The following is a 22,109-nucleotide window of genomic DNA, read 5'->3' as shown; positions in this document are numbered from 1 at the left end:
AGCCACTTGGGTAAATATATAAGGTATTATTCTTATAATTTATATCTTATGAAAAGTAATTACTGTTAAAAACTAATTAACTGTGGTGTGAAAAATACAGTATATATAAAAGCAAAATTATAAAACCAAACGCTGGTTATTTGAGAATATCAATAAAATTGATAAATATCTAGACAGATTGATCAGGAAAAAAGAGAGAAGATACAAAATTACCATATTCAGAATAAGAAAAGTGATGTTACTACAGATCCAACAGATATTAAAATGATAATGAACTGTTTGAATTTATTGTATAGACCAATAAATTCACTAACAGGAAAAATGAACAAATTATTTGAGACACAAACTACCAATCTCAGTTAAGAAGAAATAGATAAACTAAATAAAGCTATATCTACTTAAATTATAAATTTGTACTTATGGAAAGAAATCCTGGCCCAAATGGCTTTATTGGTGAATTCTTATAAGCACTAAAAAAAAAAAAAAAAAAAGCAATTTTACACAAAATCTTCTGAAAAATTGAAGATGAGGGACTACTTCTCAACTCATTTTATGTCAATGTTACCCTAGCTAAAAAAATAGACAAAGACATTATAGGAGAATAAAACTACAGACCAGTATCTACAATGAATAATAGTGCAACATTCTTTTAAAATTTTTAGAAAATAGTATCCAACAAAACATCAAAAGGAAAATATATCATGATCAAGTGGGGTTTATCCTAGGAATATAAAGATTGATTTATCATTTGAAAATCAATGTAAATCACCATTTTAACAAACTAAAAATGAAAAAACATACAATTATCTCAATGCATGAGAAAAAAATCATTTGACAGGTTCCAACATTTATTACTGATTTTAAATAAAACCTCTCGGCAATGAAGAGAACCTCTTGAATCTGATAACAAGCATTTAAGAAAAATCTCTAGCTAACATCACAATTAATGTTGAAAAACTAGATGTTTTACCTTTAACGTTAGGAACAAGGCAGGTCCACTTTGTACTCAATGTTACTGAGTCCAAGCCAGTATAATAAGGCAAGAGAAAAAAAATAGAGACATCTAGAGAGGAAAGAAAGAGTAAACTGCTTTATTCACAGTTGACATGATCATCTACATAGAAAATATTATTGAATCTACCAAAAAGTTACTAGAACTAATAAGTGAGTTTACTAAGGTGCAGTGTATGCAATCAAGAAACAATAATCAATTGTATTTTATATATAAACAACAACCAAAAGTTTAAATTCAAAAATTAATACCATTTATAATAGCAAGAAAATATATTAAATAGTTAGGGGTAAATCTGTGAAATTAGGTGTAATAATGGTACATGGTAATTACAAAACACTGCTGAGATAAATTAAAAATGTTCTAAATAAAAGGAAATATATGCTATGCTCATGGTTCTGAAGGCTCAATATTGTCACTATATCAATTTTTCCTAAATTAAACAACAGATTCAATATAATCTCCATCAAAATCCCGGCAGGCAATATTGTAGAAACTGACAAGTTAATTCAAAAATGCTGAGGCAATGTAAAACACCTATGTAATGTAAATAATAGCCAAAACAACTTTGAAAGAGAAGGTGTCTTATTATAAAACTATAGTAATCAGGACAGTTTAGTATTGGTATTAAGATAAATAAATCAATGGAACAAAATAGAGTTCAGAAATAGACTCACATATATGGACAATTGATTTCCAAAAAAAGGTACAAAGACAGTTCAGGGGAGAAAGTATCATCTTTTCAAAAAATTGTGCTGGACAATGGATATTCATGTGCCCTAAAACGAACTTCAATCTATAGTTTGCACTATATACAAAAACTAACTAAAAGTGGGTCATGGGCCTAAATATAACACCTAAAACTGTAAAACTTCTAAGAATAAATGAAAGACAAATTCTGTGATCTTTGAATAGGCAAAGACTTCTTATATACAACACCAAAAGCATGATCCATATAAGGAAAAATTGATATATTAGACTTCATTAACATTAAAAAACTTTCATTCCTTGAAAGACTCTGCTCAGAGAATGAGAAGAGAAACCACAGATTGGGAGAACTTTTTGCCAAGTATATACTAGTAAAAAGCTATGTCTAAGCTATATAAATAACTCTCCAAACTCAATAACAAGAGAACAAACAACCCAACAACAAATGAGGAAAAGATTTGAATAGATACTTCACCAGGAAAGAAAATAGGCATGGCAAATAAACACATGAAAAGATGTTCAACATCATTAATCATTAGGTACATTCAAGTTAAAACCAAGAGATAGAACTGCACATATATTAGAATATCTGAAATGTAAAAAACAGACCATATGAAATATTGTGAGGATGCAGAGAAAAATGAAATTTCAAACACTGTTGAGATTGTAAAATGCTAAAACCAGTCTGGGAAAAAAGTTGCATTTTCTTAAAAATTAAACATATATCTGCTGTACGGTCATTCTACTGCTAGGCATTTACCTAAGAGAATTGAAAGCATAAGTTCATACAAAAATTTATACTTGAATGTTCATAGCATCTTTATTTATTATAGTTAAAAACTGGAATTAACCCAAATGTGCATTGCAGGTGAATAGATAAATTGTGGTACATCCATACTACTCAGCAATAAAAAGGACTGAGCTATTGATACATGCAAAAATGTGGAAGAATAGTAAAGAAAATTATGCTGAGTGAAAGAAGAGAGACAAAAAAAGACTATATACTGTATAATTTCATTCATGTAAAGCTCTAGGAAATGTAAGTGATCTATATTGACAGATACTAGATCAGTGGTTGCCTGGTGATAGGGGCTGGGGTGGGACATCATGTTCACAAGGAAACTTTTATGGATGATTGATATGCTCATTATCTTTATTGTGGTGTTGGTTTCATAGGGATAAGTAAATGTCAAAATTTGTCAAATTGCTGGATTTCCTCATTTCTCGTGGCTGAGTAATATTCCATAGTGTATATATACCACATCTTTATCCATTTGTGATAACGTGGACGGACATTGAGAGTATTATGCTAAGCGAAATAAGTCAGATGGAGAAGGTCAAATACCGTATGATCTCGTCATAAGTAGAAGATAAAAACAACAACAAAGAAGCACATAGAGACAGAGATTGGCTTGGTGGTTACTAGAGGGGAAGAGGGGAGGGAGGAGGGGGAAAGAGATGGTTAGGCACATGTGTGGTGATGGATTATAATTAGTATTTAGGTGGTGAACGTGATGTACCCTATGCAGAAGTAGAAGTATAATGATGTACACCTGAAATTTACACAATGGTATAAACCAATGTTACCACAACAAAAAAAGTAAGAAAATAAATAAAAATAAAATAAAATAATAAATAAAATTTATCAAATTGTACACTTTTTAAATATGTATAGTTTATTGTTTGTCAATCATACCAATCAATAAAGCTGTTAAAAGATAGTGCCTAGCACATGGTAATTGTACACTAAGTATTTCTTGAATGAATAAATGAATGAGTGAATGAGTCAGTGAGTGAGTGATTTAGTTATGGATGGATCAGCACTATTTGTAGAACAGTTACCAGATCACATAACAAAATGATTCTTGGTAAATTATCAAATTCCCGTCCTTTCAAAAAATCTGATAAACTGTATCTAAACAAATGGAAAACACATATTTTCTCTTATAATAGCGTAAACTCTGATCCCCAAATACAGCAGAATTATCAAATGACAAGAGAATGAAAATAGATCTCTTTCTTGTTAGTTTAGTGTTAAGGGAAAAAATATGTTAATTCCGAACAAGTGAGTAATCTGTACATAGTGTTCACAATAACTTTTGTTAATAAATATATGCATAAGTCAGTTAAAGAAAATCTACTATTTGCCAACTATTTAAAAAAATAGTTGGCTGTTTCTGAAAATCTACAATACAATCAGTGGGGAGGATCATTTTTATTACAGAGATTATTCACTTTACAAGAAAGTTCACAGAGGAATTATTGAAATATCAGAGTTTACCAGTGCATTCAACTGTCAGTTATCAGATCGTTAACTACTTTATAGGATGAGGTTAAGCTGGAGAGAAAATGAAAGGAGTATTGGAACTACTTTAAAATGGCTATCCACCAGAAATTAGAGTTAAAGATCTTGGAAAAAATAATATACATCAATGGAAAAGTGCACATATTTAACAAAAATTCAGTTTACGATAGGTTTTAAGATGATATCTACATTGGAATATAGTGTTATAGGGGGATATGTGTAAAGGATATTGGACCAAAGATATATATAAGTTGACTAAGATTTGGCAAATTGAATCCATATCCTATTTAATTGAATATATTCAGATAAGAACCACAAGTGCTTCTCTTATCAAAAAAGGGCATTGTTTTTGTAAACAAAAACAATGAGGAAATTTGTGAGCAGCATCTCAAACCTAACAATGCATTTTTCTAGACTTCCTTAGACCACCTTGCCTTGGCAACTATGTTTCCTTGGGATCAAAGGAAACTAGAGTTGATGAGCCAAGGACACTTCTTTCGTCCTCATTCACCATCGTAGCCCAAGTTAAGTGATGTGTGAAACTATGCTGAGTATGGATCCGTGACCTCAGTAATCTGTGAAATTTTGATATGTGAGTATAGTTTTCCGTTAGCATGCAAGTCAGAGAGCCAGACCAGTACAGGTTTATTTCATTTGGTAAAAATTGAGATACAGCTATGTAGCAATCATTTTGCTGGATCTTATAGGTCTCTATCCCGCTACAATGATCTCACTATATATTACTAAGAAGAACCAAGAAGAATCTTATTTGTGTTCACAAATATATCTTTCCAGAAATCACAGATTTAGAAAAAACAAGCAAGCAAGCAAACAAACAAAAAATATCTCTTCTCTTAATCTGTTTTCCCTTTATTGGAAACTAGTATGTTCACTGGGTACTGCTGACAAGTTCATTGGTTATATTCACCCCCAACACACATTGATGTCACTTAGTGGTAGGAGCACTGTATACTACTGACTTCTACCAGACACTGTCATATACCATAGGGTATTGTCCTACCATATCAGGTATCACTGTCTTTTCTTTTGGGCAACATCTTTCACATCCCTCTGCTGATGTGCCACGGTTTGGAAGTGTCAAAGCAATGATGTGTTCTGTTCATCCAACCAATCAACATTTAGAGAGTCTTCTACTAGATGACAAGGAGAGAGTGATTAACTAAAACATACAGTCTTTGTTCTTATGAGGCTTTCAAGGAGGAGTGCCATACACGCACACAGAGAAGAGTGTCTTGACCCGCAGGACGTGTGGACAGGTAGGGAGAGGCTAGACTGTGCAAAGCTTTAGCCTAAAAGCCATGGCAAGTCATTAAAATATTATGGGGAAGATAAGGTCATCTTTGCTTTTTGAAAAAGGTCTGCCTGGTTTCAGTGAGGAAAAAAGAGTAAACGTGGGGAAAGCAGTTATAAGCCTCTTGTCTTAGCTCACATGACAGAAGGATAAATGCATCAATCTAAGAGGGTTTCAGAGGAAAAAAATCAACAAGACTGGTGATAGATTGAATATGGGTAACGAAGGATTGCAAGACGTTAGAGATGACTCTCAGATTCCTCCCTTTCTCTGACAAGGGAAGGGAGAAACTCTCTTGGGTGCCATAACTCTTACAGGAGCCCAATGCAGTGCTCTCTGTCCAACAACATATAAATGTTTTTAAAAAGAAGCCACTATTTATTGATTTATTGCTACTTGCCAACACAGTGTTAAATTCCTCAACATGCAATAATGCATTTAATTCTCTAAAAAATTCTGTGAATGTGGTGTTCACTATCCTTCCCAATTTAATGACAAGAAGAGTGAGAGACTGAACGTTAAGTAAATATGTCCAAGGCTATTCAGCTAGGGTGGGGCAGAGCTGGGGTTGGTGGCTTGGCTGTCTAATTCCAGCAGCCTCATTCTTAAAAGTGCTTTCTAAACTAGTGAAACTGCTGTCTCAGTTTGTGCTTATTATCTCTTTATAAAACATAGATATAAATTCATGGAAGGGGTGTGTGTGTGCATGTGTCTCCTTTGTGCATGGAATTATTTGTGATACACATAGATACATGTGTGTTTGTGTGTCATGTGTGTTGTGCGTATATTTATGTGTGTGCTGTGCGTGTTCTTGTGTGGAGGTGCACTTCTGTGTTATGTGTATGTGTTTGTGTACAGGTTGTGTGTGTGTGTGTGTGTGTGGTATGCATGTATGTATGCCCCTGCTGGGCTAAAAGATAAATATTTTCACTCTGACAAGGAAGCTTTTACTCCCAAATCAGGCTTGTTATGCCCAATCCTTTCCTCATTAACACAATCTTTTTCCATCCTGAGTAATGTGCAAATAATCTTAAAAAAGATAATCTGTCAGATCTCTAGCATTACACTGTTATTTTTATTATATGGTTTCTTAAATATTTGTATATTTAAAGGTCATTTAATATAAAGCAAAAATAATTTTATAAATTAAATACAAACAGAAAAAATATCTAAAAGTAACAGCATTAATGTTGTGCAATGGATGATGTTGTTTTGCTGAAACTAAATTCCTCTAATGTGCATATGGCATTGACATGCTAGGACACAGTTGTATCTTCTTTTTAAGGCGCTATATATAAAATTCCTCCACTATTTTCCACTCTTCACAATATCCTGAAATCTTTTTTCATTCAATAAATCTTGGTGTAATTTGGACTACACTTTGTGTTCAAGAAACATTTATGTATTAAATTATTTTCTCCCTTTCTTTTTCTTCTCATTAGCACACAATAGTTAAAACAGCATTATATAAAAACTAATACTGGCACTAAAAATTCATGTATTACCCTGTTATAAGTTGGTATGTTCTTATAACATATAGTGTTTATCTATATCATCCCAGTGAAATATAAAACTTAAAAAAAAATTCTTAGAATACTTAAATTTCTGTTTGAGAAACTCTGTCTTCAGATTGTGTGACCACATAGAGGATCCTTAGTATCTCTCTGACAATCCCACCATTCTATTAACATATTCAGATCCATTAGAATCCCAGGAACACGGATTGTCCTTAAACTGCCCCTCACTTCCGCCACCCCTACCACCAAGTCCAAACAATTCTTTCTTTATACAGAGGTAACAGCTATGACCACTGCCTGCATAGGATTCAGTTGAACGGTAAAATTTTCATTCATTCAGTGCTTCCACACACATATGCACTTTAGGCTTTTTGCTTGGCCCTTGAAACACAAAGATGGATGAGATGTAATTTCTGCTCTTAGGGAGCTTAGACCATTGCCAGGTGTAAGAGATACAGACACCTAATCTAGTTTCAGTGTCCAGGAAGAGTCTCCTGGAAGACATGACCTGCGAGCTAAGTTGTGAAAGATAACCGGAAGTAAGTTAGAGAAAGAAGGAGGGGCCATTTCCAGTGGCAGAAGCAGCGTGTAACAAGAGAACTAAAAGTAGTTGAGTTGATCTGGATCAGAGTGTAAGGGAGCAGATGATACAAGGGACCATGTCATAAGTGTCTTGCACACCAAACTTAGGAGTTGGACTTTTGCCCTGAAAGCCGTGGAAAGACTGTGCTGAGTGTCAAACAGATCAGCAGCATACATAATGTATTTTGAAAGTTCAATGAGCAAAAGTTAGAAATATAGGTGGTGGTGGGGGGGGGGGGTGCAGCATGGCCAGGATTAGGGAGACCAGTTAGTAGGATAAAATACATATATGATGGTGGTCTCAACTGGGCCTTGCAGGAGTCTGTTAATCCAACTAGGTAGCGGTAATTCAAGGATAGAATTTATGAGATTGAAAATTTATAAAATCATACAGTTTTGTATGAACTTGCTGAAGGAGTCAAAAACTTTTTTAAAAAGTCAAAAATGGGGCCCTGGTTTCTGGCTTGAACATCAATGGGGGATAAAGAGTAATAAACATTGAGTGCTTAATACATGCCAGATACTAGAATGAATATTTTACATTACTATTTCACTTCATCTTCTCTACATTCTTTAAGGTTGATGCAGTTCTCTTTTTTTAAGTTGAAGATCCTGATGACTCAGTGATTTCACAACTTGCCAATTTTGATTCTCGTTCACTGAGCTAGAAAACACAAGAGGAGCAGTGGTCATTTGGGGAATGGAAGATGAATTTAATTTTAGACAAGTTGACTTTGAGTCATACATTAAGAAGACAGAGATCTGCACAATGCCTGGGAGCATCACTCCCATAGGCCATGATCACACACTCCAGAGTTCTGCTATGTCATATACATGCAAGTGGATACATTTAATATGCAGTTCTATATGCATGTCTGGAGCTCAGCATAAAGTGTGAGGCTGTAGATTTATACTTGGAACATCAGGTTATAGTCTTTGGAAGACAAAAGGCACTCAGTAAATATTTATTGGATGGACGTCAAATTGATAATTGAAGCCTTGAGTATGAGTGAGATCATTCCAGAAGCGTATGTAGAGAAGAGGCTTATATTACATAAACATTTCAGGACTGGGTGATAGAAAGAAATGCCATGAAGGAGATTGTGAGGAATTAGAGCAGTAGTATGAAAACCAGGAGGATTTTGTCTTAGAAATCAAAGAAAGGGAAGGTTTCATAAGAAGCATCTAGTCACCAGGATCAAATGCTACTAAAAGTCAAGAAAGACCAAGCCTGAAAAGTGGACATGAGATTTAGTAGCAAGGAAGTTTGAGAATAGTTTTGATGCATGAAGAGGGGTATGAAGTAAGGAGAGGTTGAGAGAATCTACATGTTGAAGGCTCATAAAAATTCAGCATTTTTCACTTGTTTCAGATCACAAGTGATTCTAGGGAGACTTTACTACTTGGAAACTCTCTGTCAAGTCAGGACCTCCCGTGTTCTGTCACAGTAGAAATTTGCCACCAGAGACAATCCCACCAGAGACTATGATTATATAGTTTCAGACTCCACAATGACCACATATCTGAAAAGAAGGAATCACAGAATCATGGCATGCGAAAATCCCAGCAATTCAACTAGTCTGAACTCATTGTCTTCAAAAGAAATTGAAGCTCACAAGGGTCTATCCCAAGGATTGCAACTAGACTGGTACATTTTCTCTGTACCATCTTGCCTTACTATGTTCAAATATTTGTTGTGTTTAAACATTGTTCCAGGAAACTTCTATCTTTCTAGAAGTAATATAAGAACATACAACTTTTTAAAAAGTGACAAATATACTTAGAAGAACAAAATGAAGAGAAGAACCACATTTTTTAAGCCACACACTACACGACACCACTTTTAAGCCATGTGGACATTAGGGATCATCCTAACCATAGTCATGAACTGTGACTTGGTCCCTGGATTCCTATCAACCTCAGTCTTAATCCAGAAATTCGAGGCAGCTAACAAACTAACTTTTCCTATAATTAGAATGTCTAGTGACTATAGCTTCCTTCCTACATTTTACTAACAGTGCTACCTGGCAGCTGTGTAGGATTTCTACATTTTCATCACCTTTTCCTTCCATTATCTCATCTTCTCAATAACTCAGTGATATGGATAAAAGAGACACCATTTTTCTTTGAGATAGATGGGGAGACAAAATGAGAGAGATTAAGAGATGTGTTCAGAGTCACACAGTTAATAAGTGGCAGAACCAAGTTCCTAACACATTTCTCCTAACCCTTTGAAGTGGATCAGGCAGATACCCATTGTAAGGAAGCACGACTTGGAGAACAGAATTCCTCGTGATGATTTTCAGATTTCTAGAGATTTAAGGCAGAAATCTTTTTTCTTTTATGGGGAAGATAAAAGATGGATACAGGTTCTTTGCAACTCTTGTCATTGAGAGGTAGAGTCTATTTTTTCCCCTGTGAATCTGGGGTACCCTTAGTAACTTGCTTGATCCATAGAATGTGGTGAAAGTGATATTCTGGATTTCTGAGGCTAGGTCATAAGAACCTGTGCAGCTTCTGTCTATGCCTCTTGGAATGCTCACCCTGGGGGAAGCCAATTGCCATATAAGAAGTCCTGAGCATACCATTCTTTAGGGAAGCCCAAGCTAGCTATGTGGAGAAGCTTCATGGAGAGAGAGGGATAACCAGCCAGCCCCAGTTGTCTCAGCCATCTCAACGCAGAGACCAGACTTTTGAATTAAGAAGCCATCTTGAACATTCTAGCCCCAGGAGATACAATGTGGAGAAGAATTAAAGAATGCAGCTGATAAAACAGAGGTCCTTGACATATGGCCCCCAGTGAGCTGTCCCAGCTACATTCAGCCATTTGAGCCATGACAGCTGAGTCTCAGTCATCAGGAATCAGAGATGAGCCATTCCTGCTCTACCCTGCCTGAATTGTGAGCATAATAAAATGGATGTTTTACACCACTAAATTTTGAGGTGTTTTTTTATGTAGCAATAGATAAACAGAACATCTTAGGTAAAGACTTTGATATGACTTCATGATTGAATGCCCTTCAAAATCAGAGCTGTTAGTCATGGAAACAACACAGTAAAATCTAGTTATCCAGAACTCTTGGGGAATAAGTCATTCTGGATGATGGAATGATGGCTCTTCAAAAGATGGAGGTGATCAATCTTTTAAATGCTGGCAATATTGTATTTTAACTGTTTAACATGAATAGTTATACATATAATCACTTATACATTAAAAAAAAAAAATTGAACACATAATGTGTGCCAGACTCTATGCTAAGCACCTGGTAAGAGTCTTGTACTGGACAGACACAGCCATTGTTCCCAACAAAGTTTACAGATTATTGGGGGAGGAAAAGATACTAAATAATTTGCCCAAGGTTTCAAGGAAGATAAGTTGTAGAGCCAGGTTTCCAACTCAGATGAGCCTGACTCCAAAGTTCACAGGAAAATATTTTGCAAGATGGTACAGCTGGCAATGGCTCAGTCTTATGCTTTTGCCTTTATCCTTTCTTTTATAATCATTTTAAGTATTGTCCCTCTGAAAAATAGTTGCACTGAAAAATTATATATCTGTCTATAACCTTCTAAATAAGACAAGCTGAACTACATTGTAGGAATGAATTTATTTTGTGTTTCTGCTTGGTCATAGCTAAGATTTAATCAGCAAATCCAAGTGAAGCAAACTGTTTGCAGTCATTTAAGATGGCATCAGTGATAATAATAATGATTCCTTACACTTTTCTGGTGCCTCTCATCTGAGGATTGCAAAAGGCTTTACAAACATTAATTAAGCCTTACAGGATTTCGATGGGGGTCATGAAGCAGTTTAATTACTGTAATATATTGAGATTTTAAATAAAGCAAAGGGAACTTCAGAATCACATTTTGAAGCACTTCCCTTTGTTGTTGGTGGCATGGACCCAGGAGTTTGGGACTGCCTCTTGTTTCTCAAATGCCTTCATTTGTTTCTCACATTTTTAAGAAGTTTTTGTATCCCTTTATCTTGTTGGAAGACACAGGAAAGTGACATTGTATATCTTATGGGAATTAATTGATTAACTAACATACATTTCACATTTAGTAAGTACCAGGCATGGTGCTATCCACTCAAGAGAACGGAGAATATAATACCTGCCCTCAAAGAGCTCCCAATTCAGTGGGAAGAAATACAAAGAAAATACAATGTTCCCAACTCAGTGAGAAGATATGTAAAGAAAATACACGTGATCAGAGCTGTGGTAGAGCCAGACATAAAATATTATTCAAGCATGTGAAAGTGTATCTCACCCTGAAAAATAATAGCTAATACAATAAAAAGCTTACTATGTTCCACACTTGCAAGACTTCACATGTATTAACTGCTTGTTTTTCACAACAATCCTGGTATGTAGGAACTATTATTTTCCTAATTTTACAAAAGAAACTGAGGCATAGAGAGCCTGAGTAACTTGCCCAAGCTCACTTAGCTAGGATGATGCACAGGTGTGATTTGATTCCAGGCATTGTCTGCAGGGTCCATGCTCTTAACTGCTGAGCTGTAGTGTAGACATGTAGATAAGAGGCGATCCTAAATGAATAACAGAAAGAAGGAAGCAAAAAATGAATGTTCTGTACCTACAAATAGCTTTTATCAGCTAGGCTTTGGTAATTGGTAGACTCCATAAAAAAGTCAAGAAGAAATTACTTCTATTGTATTTCTGGTCAGCACTAACCGCTGGGCAAAAATCCTCAAAGAAAATAAAACTTCTCCTATTTTTTTCAGTATCTTCCCAGCATCTATCAATGATAGGCTTAGCTCACAATTTTCTGAGTCAATTGTGACCAACGTAGATCCTTACTCTGTAGCCCTGATACTCTGACCAAAGCACATGACGACTCAGCTATACATGAACAGCGGGCAGTCATATTTCTTAAATATAGCTCATAAAGTTAAAATACACTTTCCTAAGCTCCTGAGGTCCTGCCCTTGCTACTGCTTATACTTCAGTTCTCTAATGATAAAAAATAACTCTGTCCGCATGGCCAAACCCTGGATCTCCTCTATCCTTGTCCATCTCTTCTATTCCTTTCTTCCAGTCATGGATTCTCATCCTCTGTTCCTCCTTTCACTGTCTGGAGTCCCACTCCAGCCTCAACAGAATACTTGAAAATGTGATTTCTGCCCGGGGATTTCCATTTCCATGGCTCATGAGACCCACTCACTTAGGCTTTCTTGGATAATGTTTACAATCTGAATTGAGTTCCTCTTGAGCATACTTTACTCATCACTCTAGATGAAACTCAATATCTTCTTGACTGATCCAGTGGGTCCGCTGTTCCATGTGGTAAAATATTGACTGATCGCACATGACCTAGGCATAAAAAAGATACAAGGTGTATTTTTAAACATTAAGAACCAATGTGCATTTCCTTTACATTTTCCATGATGCTATATGTTGACTTGGACTTGTATTTCAATATAGCATACCTGAGTTGAACATTACAATTTCAAGAGAGATGGGGTGAATGTGTGAGAAGAATATAGAGATACATTCACCAAATGATAATTTATTAAGTCCTCACTATATACAAGCACTGGACGAAACATGGAAGATTACAAGGAGCACATTATTTAGTGGAGGAGACAAATAGCTACCCAGGTAATTAGGCCACAGACAATATGCACTGAGACATGAGGCTGTGAAAGCCCTTAAAGAGACCCATTCACCAGGTCTTAGTAGGTCAATAAATTATTCTGGAGAAAAGCGATTTCTTATCTGAGGTCTAACTGACCACTAAGACCTAGGTAGGTTGTGTGTGTGTGTGTGTGTGTGTGTGTGTGTGTGCGCGCGCGCACGCGTGCACATGAATGTATAGAGACAGGGAGGTAGAGATGTGTTTCAGGCCACTGGAAACATATATGCAAAATCCTGCAGTTGAGGGAGATCATCAGGTATTTCTGGCTGCAACATTGCGTACAGAAGAGTTAGTGATGAGACAAGATAGAGGTTCAAATGAATGTACTAGCTTTGGAAATTTGGAGTAGGGATGTATTTAGGTGGTTGAAACAAAAGAAATTGATTGGATATGAGAGAATAGTTAAGGATGACTTCTAGGGAAACTGAGTAGAATTATTCTTTTCAATGACATGATGAACACAGAAGGAGAGCCAGGTTTTGAGGGGGTCCAGTAAAATAATGAGTTCAGCGTTGGAGATGATAAATTTGAAATAATAAGGTAATTAAGAGAACAGGCCCTGGAACCAGACTTCCTGGTTTCAAATCCTGGCTCCACCATTTATTAGCTGCATGACCTTGGGCAAATTGTCTCTATACCTTAGTTTCTTTATCTTTAGAATGTCATTAGATAATTGGGATGGTTAATTTTATGTGTCAAGTTGGTTGGGCCATGGTGCCCAGATGTTTGGTTAAACATTATTCTGGGTATTTCTGTGAGGGTATTTTTGGATGAGATTAACATTTAAACTGGTGGGCTTTGAGTAAAGCAGATTGCACTGCATAGTCTGGCTAGACCTCATCCAACCAGCTGAGGCCTGAATGGAACAAAAGACTGACTTTCCCTGAGCAAGAGGGAATTCTGCAGCAGACAGCCTTCAGATTTGAATCACAATATCAGTTTTCCTTTGAATCTCCAGGTGCTAGCCCAGCTTGCATATTTTGGACTTGACAGACTCCATAATCACATGAGCCAACTCCTTAATATATATATGGTATAATATATATAATATAATATATATATTTGTGTCTATACACATCCTATTGGATCTCTTTTTCTCGAGAACCGTGACTAATGCAACAATGTTAGCACTAAACCCGTAGAGTTATTATGAAAATTAAATAAGATAATATATGTAAAAATTTCAGAATAGTACCTGGTACATTGTGAGTACTCAAATATTAGATATTATTGGGGTATCTGTGGAGTATCCATTTCTTGATGCCCAATGTGCCTTTTCATACACTAGTATGTATTTGTAGTTCATGGGTGTTGTGTTGGCTGGAGATAAAGATTTGGTGTTATTAGCATTTAGATGATAAATGATGCAATTAGAGTAGATTGGATTATCCAGAGAGAGAAGATGCTATGTGAGAAAGGCTCAGAGCAAAATCTTAAAAAAGCTAATATTTAAGAGAAAGACAAAGAAGACTTTAAAGGAGAAACCAGAAAAGAGGAAAACTAGGAGTTTTTCACTAAAGCACTGAAAAATATACTTACTATTGGTGAGGTTAAAGTCAGCATATGACATTGATTTAGTGACTATAATTAGAGTGAGAATATGCAGGAGTTTACTTTGACCTGTTCTGGTTTATACTTATCATCCCAGCATGTTATTAAATAAATTTTACGGTCATCTAAGATTCAACCAAAGGAGTTAGCATGTGGTTTGAGATGGCTCAAACAAATTAAAGGAATGGATTTGTATACTACTCTTGGGAAAAAGTTTTTCTCATATTCTTCCACCACGTATAAACACAGAATGCTACTGACAACCATTTTGCTTTCAAGAAGGAAACAATCCTGAAGGTAAAACAATTCTGAGCATGAGAGAACAGACAGATGGAATGTACTTGGTCTTTGTTAACCTCTTTGAGCCTATGCTAGTACAACATAGACCCTGACTTCCTTCTGGACGTAGGTATGAAATAACAAATTTCTTTATTCTTTAAGGCATTTAGAATGGGAGAATTCTGTACCTTGAAGCCAAAACTGCCCTAACTGATACAGAGAGACTAGAGCTATCGTAAGTGAAGGAACCACTAAGTAGGAACATCCTAACCATAAGATAATTTAAAAATTAACAACCTCCTTCATCAATGCTTTCTAAGGAGGGAGAATCCCCTTTCATACAGCAACTGGATGGCACCTTGCTGAACATTGAAATGGGTATAAGCAGGCATGTTTGAAGAAATGTGGTAGGGTGAGCACTAGCTCTAATAATATGAGGAGTCATAGGAGGGCTGGAATTCAGAAGAAAAGCAAATGGAGCCAAGGAATTTGGGTGCAACATGGAGGGAGGGCAACAAAGAGGGCTCCCCTGTAGGGGCAAACAGTGAAAGGAGGAACTATGGAGAATGGATAAGCTTGATGATTAATTTTACAGATGTGATTAGAGAAATTCACTTCCATTTCTGTCTCCTTTTTAAAAAATCTTCAATATATTCTATATTAATAACTGATACTTTTGTGGGAAGGGGATTCTTCTTCTAGATCAAAATTGGTGCAGAGCAGAAGCATAGACTACACACATTTGGATTATATAATAAAGTTGGCAAGTCACTATCAAAATCTCTAGTTGATACATTGGAAAACAAAGTCTATGAAGTTTAGGTGCTTACCTAAGACCACGAAACTAGTAGCTGGTATACCTGGAATTAGAACCCATGATGCTGCCTGCTAGTTTATTCTTTAATCATACCTCAGGAGAAGATGCTGCCAGTGGCTCTCTTCAGGGAGGGTGTGGGTCAGAAAGTGGACAGATTAAAAATCAGAAAAAAATTTTAAAAAGGTTTTAGCTTTAAACCAAATGAAATCTACACTAAGAGAACTTTTTTTTTTTTTTTTAATGAAAATGACTTCACAGGTTATAGGCCAGGTTGTGTCTTATCTTAGAAGGGAATTCTGTTTGATTCCAAGTTGTTAGCCAGGGAGCATCATTATTGAGTGCAGTTGTAATTACCTCTATCTGTCATGACATCAGAAATATTGTGGCCCATTGCTCATAGCATCTCAGATCAAAAGCAAACACAGGTTGGAAAATATGGGACACATGCAAGACACTATTGGAGAGATTAAATAAAATTCCTTTACTATTAATCTAAGAGATTTTCTTCTTGGTGATGTAACAGAAAGAACATGGACTTGGAAATTGACATTCAAACTCCATTTTTACCACTTTTTGCCTGTACTAGGATTTTCAACAAATTAACTGAGCTTCTGTCCCCTCTTTTGGCGAATAACACAGTCCTTGCCCTCAAAGTACTTATGTTGTTGTGGAAAGGGGGGAAGGTGAGAAAAAATAAAGACAATTAGTAATAATTCTAAGAACAGGTGAAAGATTGGAAAAGATAAACTGGGATAACATGAGAGAGAATGTAAGGGAGATGAGTGTTGCTTTAGCAGGGGTGACCAGGCAAGAACAATCTGAGAACCGATCATATTTGAAATATTTTTTTGAGTAACAGCCAAATAGCTTGAATATGGAGTATGAAGAAAAAAAGAGAGAAGATGAGACTTACACTTTCTTGAACTAAGCAAATAGGTGAAGGATAGAATTATTGAGTGAGACAGAAAATGTGTAGGAAAGAGCATATTTTGGAGGAAAATAACTAGTTCTATTTTGCCATGTGATATTGAGATGCCTTTTAAATATTCAAGGGAGATAATGAATAAGAGGTTGGATGTATAGTTCTGGATCCCTGGAGAACATCTTGTGACAGACATATCTCCATAACTTTTATTGTATTTAAACCATGGAACTGATGAGATCACCTAGGGAAAGGTATTGTTAGAGAATATAGGGCCAAGGAGAGAGCTCTGGGGTACTCCAACATTTAGAGGAGCCCGCAAAGGAGACTGGGAAGGAGAGATCAATTAAGTCTGAGAAAAACCAATTGAGTATGGTGCCACTAAATCTCAGAGAAAAAGAGTATTCAAGAAGGAGGTAGTGGTTAAATTGAAGATAATTATGAGAAACTGAGTATTTCCTATAGTAAGAAGAAAAGTCAATGATGTCCTTGATAAGATGACAAAAGTCTGATAAGGAGCAGTTGAGGAGAGAATGGGAGGTGAGGATGTTCAGAGAGTTAATAGAGACAACTCTTAAGGAGTTTTGGTGTGAAAAGAAGTAGAGAACTGAAAGGCAACCAGAAAGAGATCTAGAGACAAAGGAGATTGTTTTGCTTTAGTTTTTATAAACCTTTTATTTTGGCACAATTTTAGATTTAGAGAAAAATTATAGAGGTTGTTTTTGGAGATTGTGTTTTAAGAGAAGTGATTTTTAGGGAAGAGGGAAAAATTGATGCAGCAGCAAAAAAAAAAAAAAAATAACGACAGCATGAATTCTTTGAGAAAGTGATCCACAGGGAAGAGATCCATGGTACACATGGACAGGGTTGGTCTTAAATAGAAGCAGAGACAAAATGGAAGGCAGAGTGGGTACAGATGATGGGGAGTTGGTGGACTTGATAGGAAAAGGATGAGGAAGCTCTCTTTGGAGTATTAGGCATGGTCATCAGCTGAGTGTAAGGAGTGGGAAAATGCAATTTTGAGGAATAGAGAAAAATAGAAAATAGTTTTCAAGAAGTGAAAGTGATTTTTCTAGTGAAGTACTGTCAGCGTTAAATACCCACTTGAAATTTGCATTCATGTATTTGAAAAGTAACCAATCAGCCAAGCGTATGATTTTTTTTTGCTGATAATATTTGCATGTTTGAGTACAGGTGTAGAATAGCAACATAAATCAAGATTGAGGTTTTGAGAGTCCTGTGCAGACACACCCTAAATTGATCCCCAAAAGGTCATGTGTATAATCCCCTCCTCTTGACTTCTACCCAATAGAATATGGAAAAGATAAAGGAATTTTGCAGATGTCCAATTAAGTTCCCTAACCATTGGAATTTGAGTTAATCAAAGGGAGATTATCCTAGATGCAACTGACCTAGTCACCTAACTCCTCTAAAAGAGTGTCCAAGCCTTCCCTGAAGATAGACTTTAGACAGCAGAGACTCTTTTTCTCTTTCTCTCTCTCTCATTGACTTTGAAGAAGGAAGCTCCAGGAAATCTACAGCCACAAAAAAATGAATTCTACCAACAACCTAAGGAAGCTTGGAAGCAGATCCTTCTCTAGTTGAGCCTCCAGAGAACACAGCTCAGCTGACAACTTGATTTCAGCCTTGTGATACCATGAACATAGAATCCAGCTAATGCCTGGACTTCTGACTTACAGAAACTGTGAAATAACAGATGGGTGTTATTTAAGTCACTAAGCTTATGGTAATTTGTTACATAGCACAAGAAAAAATGGTACAGGGTCTATGAAAGTAGTAAATATGAATAAGGAAGTTAAGAGTGTTTTTTAAAAATGACTATGATGATAACCTATGGAAATGAGGCTAAATTAGAATGAGAGGATGGGAAAGGGGTAATGGACAGGATAAATATCATAGAGTCAATGGGTTAGAAAGCTCAATGATATTAGATAATTGCTAGAGTGGGAGTTCAAGAGAAAATTAACTGAAAGGAAAGGCAGTATTGGTTATAGAGAGACAGTGTGATGAAGGAAGAGAGAGACACAAAGAGAAGTGTAGTTATTTGTATAAATCTCAGAGTATATTCATATGTGAGGCTGAAGTGACGTGGAAGAAGATATTTTTGACCAAGGATATAGAAGATGTGAGAGGCCAGCCTGTTTGTTAAATCTGTTCTGTTCATGTTGAGTGTCAAAAATGATGACCAGAGTGGTAGTGAAGAGGAATGTTCATCCATAAATGAGAAGGAAGGGCTGACAAAATAAATGTCAACACCAAAAATCAGAAATAGATGATGATGTCTGATAGCATAAACTTTAAGGAAGTTGGGGTCTTTGAAGGAAGAAAAGGGTTTGAAAGAAGCAATGGGGAGTTAGGAGGGAACAGACACCATTTAAGGGTCATGAGGTACATAGAATTGGGAGAAATATAGCCAATGGTTGAGAGATGTGGGGGAAGCAGAATTCTCAGGGGACATCTATATTTCAGTTAAAGAAAGAAAGGGAAGGGAGCATTCAGAGAAAAACTTGAGGATATAAGTAGGATATTTTGTTGATGATGGATTGCCATTGGACAGGGGCAATGTGACAGGGCTTGGGAGAGGATGGAGATGACTTTGGTCTTAGGGACAGAGAGAAAAGGATGGGAATGAGCTTCCAGGTGAGGGACTTTGGAGTACTGGAGGAAGGATGGAAATTGATGCATGAAGGGATTCCTAGATTCTTAACACTTGAAGACTTCAGGGCTGTTGAATTTGACCTGGAATGAACACTGATTACCATGAGCTTGAGTGTAAACCACTTGACTAATCCAGACTACTGCTCTCATCCATCTCTAGTGTACTTGTGGCAGCCAGGACACGCGGAGTGGGAGGAATCACTTAGCTTACTCTCTTTCCATTTTTACATAGAGTTACCACTATAAGAATAATAGCTCTGCCTATTATTCTCCCTCAATATCTTCAACATTTTCCACGGAATAGCAATAGTCATTGGCCCACTATTCCTTAACAAGTAAGATAATCCATTTAATAACTGAAATACTGTGCAGTTGTTCTCCTTTCTTTCCAGTTGCCTCAAAACATTGTGAGGCATAGGTCTTAGGCAGGTATATGTTCTTTGTAGGCACTATCCCTCAGCTAGGCTGACCCAACATCTAGACCAAACAGGGGATATGGGAGGATGAATATGGGAGAGAGAACTACAGAACCCTACTTGTTTGCAAATCTCAGTCAAGTCCTCCAATCTAATTTTTTATTCAATAATGAAGCTAAAAATTTGAATCCCATCTTCTTGTGTCTATCATTTTAATTGGTTCCAAATCTTGGGGAGAAATAGGCATGTTATGTTTTCATTCTCTAAAATCCCAACAGCAGTAGTAGAAGACTTGGACCCTCTCCCACGAATGGAGATGTTGTGATCTAGAACATAAACCTTAGGGTAGCTGCTCACACTGGTGAAGGAAACTGTTGAGTAATATATTCAAGGAAACTAGTATGTACTTGACACCTGGTAGGTGTTTAATATATGTAAGTTTTTTCTCCTTCCTTAAAAATGAGAGACCTTTGAATTGATCATTGGTGATAACCTGCTCTGTAGCTGAGGATCCTAGGTATTAAGAATACCAGAGACTTCTGCATCATCATGTGAATTTGGCAGCCAAAGCTGGGTAAAATTTTTACTTCCAGTGACATACTGAGGGTTATCATGGAGTGACCTTTTCATGGCAGTAGAAATGGGGTTGTAGTTTATGTGTCAATATCCAGGAGTCAAATATTTAACTGATTGCACAACACAGAATGACTGAGGGGGACAGAACTGACTGCCTTGGGCTAAATAGTTTATATGGGGTAGTCAGGTTGTCTCACATTCAGAGCGAAATTTGCAGAACCTTTGATGATTACAACTTCCAACTAAAGACAAAGAGTCAGCTGGATGAGATATTTCTTTCCTGGGAGGTCACCTATAAACATTGGTTAAATTCTTCCACTCCTAAGCTGTGATGTATGAGAAAGGACAACTGTACCACTTAGATAAGCAAAGATGAAAATGGGAAGAAAAATCTTGACATGTTCAGTCCCTGGATCCAGTCATCCATGAGAATAACACCATTTTTGCCCTGACTGCAGTTTGGTTATATGAGTCACTAAATTTCTTTCATAGCCAAATTAGTTTAAATTGGGCATCTTTTGATTTGCAGTTGTGTATTCTTAGAATTACGGGAAGTATTTATTCCTTCTTTTCCTTTTCTTCTCCACTTAGTTTATCTTATTTTCTAAATTTTCTGTGAGGAATAGATATTCATTTGTAAAACATAAAAATATTAAAAATCTGTGGTATAATTTTAAAAAGATAGAGGAAAAGAAAGTTCTGACCCCAGCATGTCCTAAATGTCAATTTGGCTAGGGAACATCAAATGTAAGAAATGTGTCAGGGACCGAAATGATCTTCTGGCCCCCTGGACCAGATCTGCACATCTACTGGAGAGTCAGCATTAATTTGCTGTCTTTATTTGTGTAGATTGATCAATCTGGACACAAAAACTCAAAATTCGACTTGGATTATCTAAGAATGTATATCAAATCTATGCTGGATAACATACACAGAAGAGGAATTTGCATAGGATTACAAGAAAGTTTACAAAAGTGTGTTTAGAATAGAATGACAGACAGAACTGCTTCAGGGATCTAGAGAACGTTGACTAATAATCTCATCATGATAGATGGGATGAATCAGCTTTTTTTTTTTTTTTTTGTAATTATTTCACTCTGCCCAAGATTTAAAGTCCTGAGAGAGACTTGGATCCCTTTTCATACTTGCTATCCCTGTTTTACCCTTCCTCCAAGACCAAACACAGTGATGGAAAAGTAATAAAAGAAAGAAAGAAAGAGAGAGAGAGAGAGGGAGGGAGGGAGGGAAGGAGGAAGGAAGGAGAGGAAGGGAGGGAGGGAGAGAAGGAGGGAGGGAGGAAGGAAGAAAGGCAAAGGAAAGAGGGAAGGAAGGAAGGAAATACACTTGAGTCCGGTAAAAACTCAATAAGGAATGGGTACTGGGACACTAAAAAATACTACAAGCCAGCCAGTATTGAGTGAAAATGACTCCATATTTACTATTCCAGTTATCTATTGTTGTGTAACAAGTCACTAAAAAAACATAATGGTTTAACAGTGATAATTATTTTGTTATATTTCTGTATAAGGTTTATTATACTTCTACATAAGGTTTCTGTGGGACAGGAATTTAGGAGGGGCTCAGCTGGGCAGTTCTGGCTCTAGTTAATCATGTGGTTACTATCAGAAGGGGGCTGGTGTTCAAACAACAGAGAGCTGAAGAAGCTAGGAGCCCTGTGGACATCTCTCTTTCTTTAGTTTCACATCTGTCCTCCCTTTATGGTCTCTCCACGTAGGCTAGTTTGGGCTTCCTCACAGCATGGTGGCTTGAAGACA

Source organism: Diceros bicornis, chromosome 8, assembly GCF_020826845.1.
Source record: "Diceros bicornis minor isolate mBicDic1 chromosome 8, mDicBic1.mat.cur, whole genome shotgun sequence".
Classification (NCBI taxonomy): Eukaryota; Metazoa; Chordata; class Mammalia; order Perissodactyla; family Rhinocerotidae; genus Diceros; species Diceros bicornis.
Note: the sequence above shows the minus strand (reverse complement) of the source record.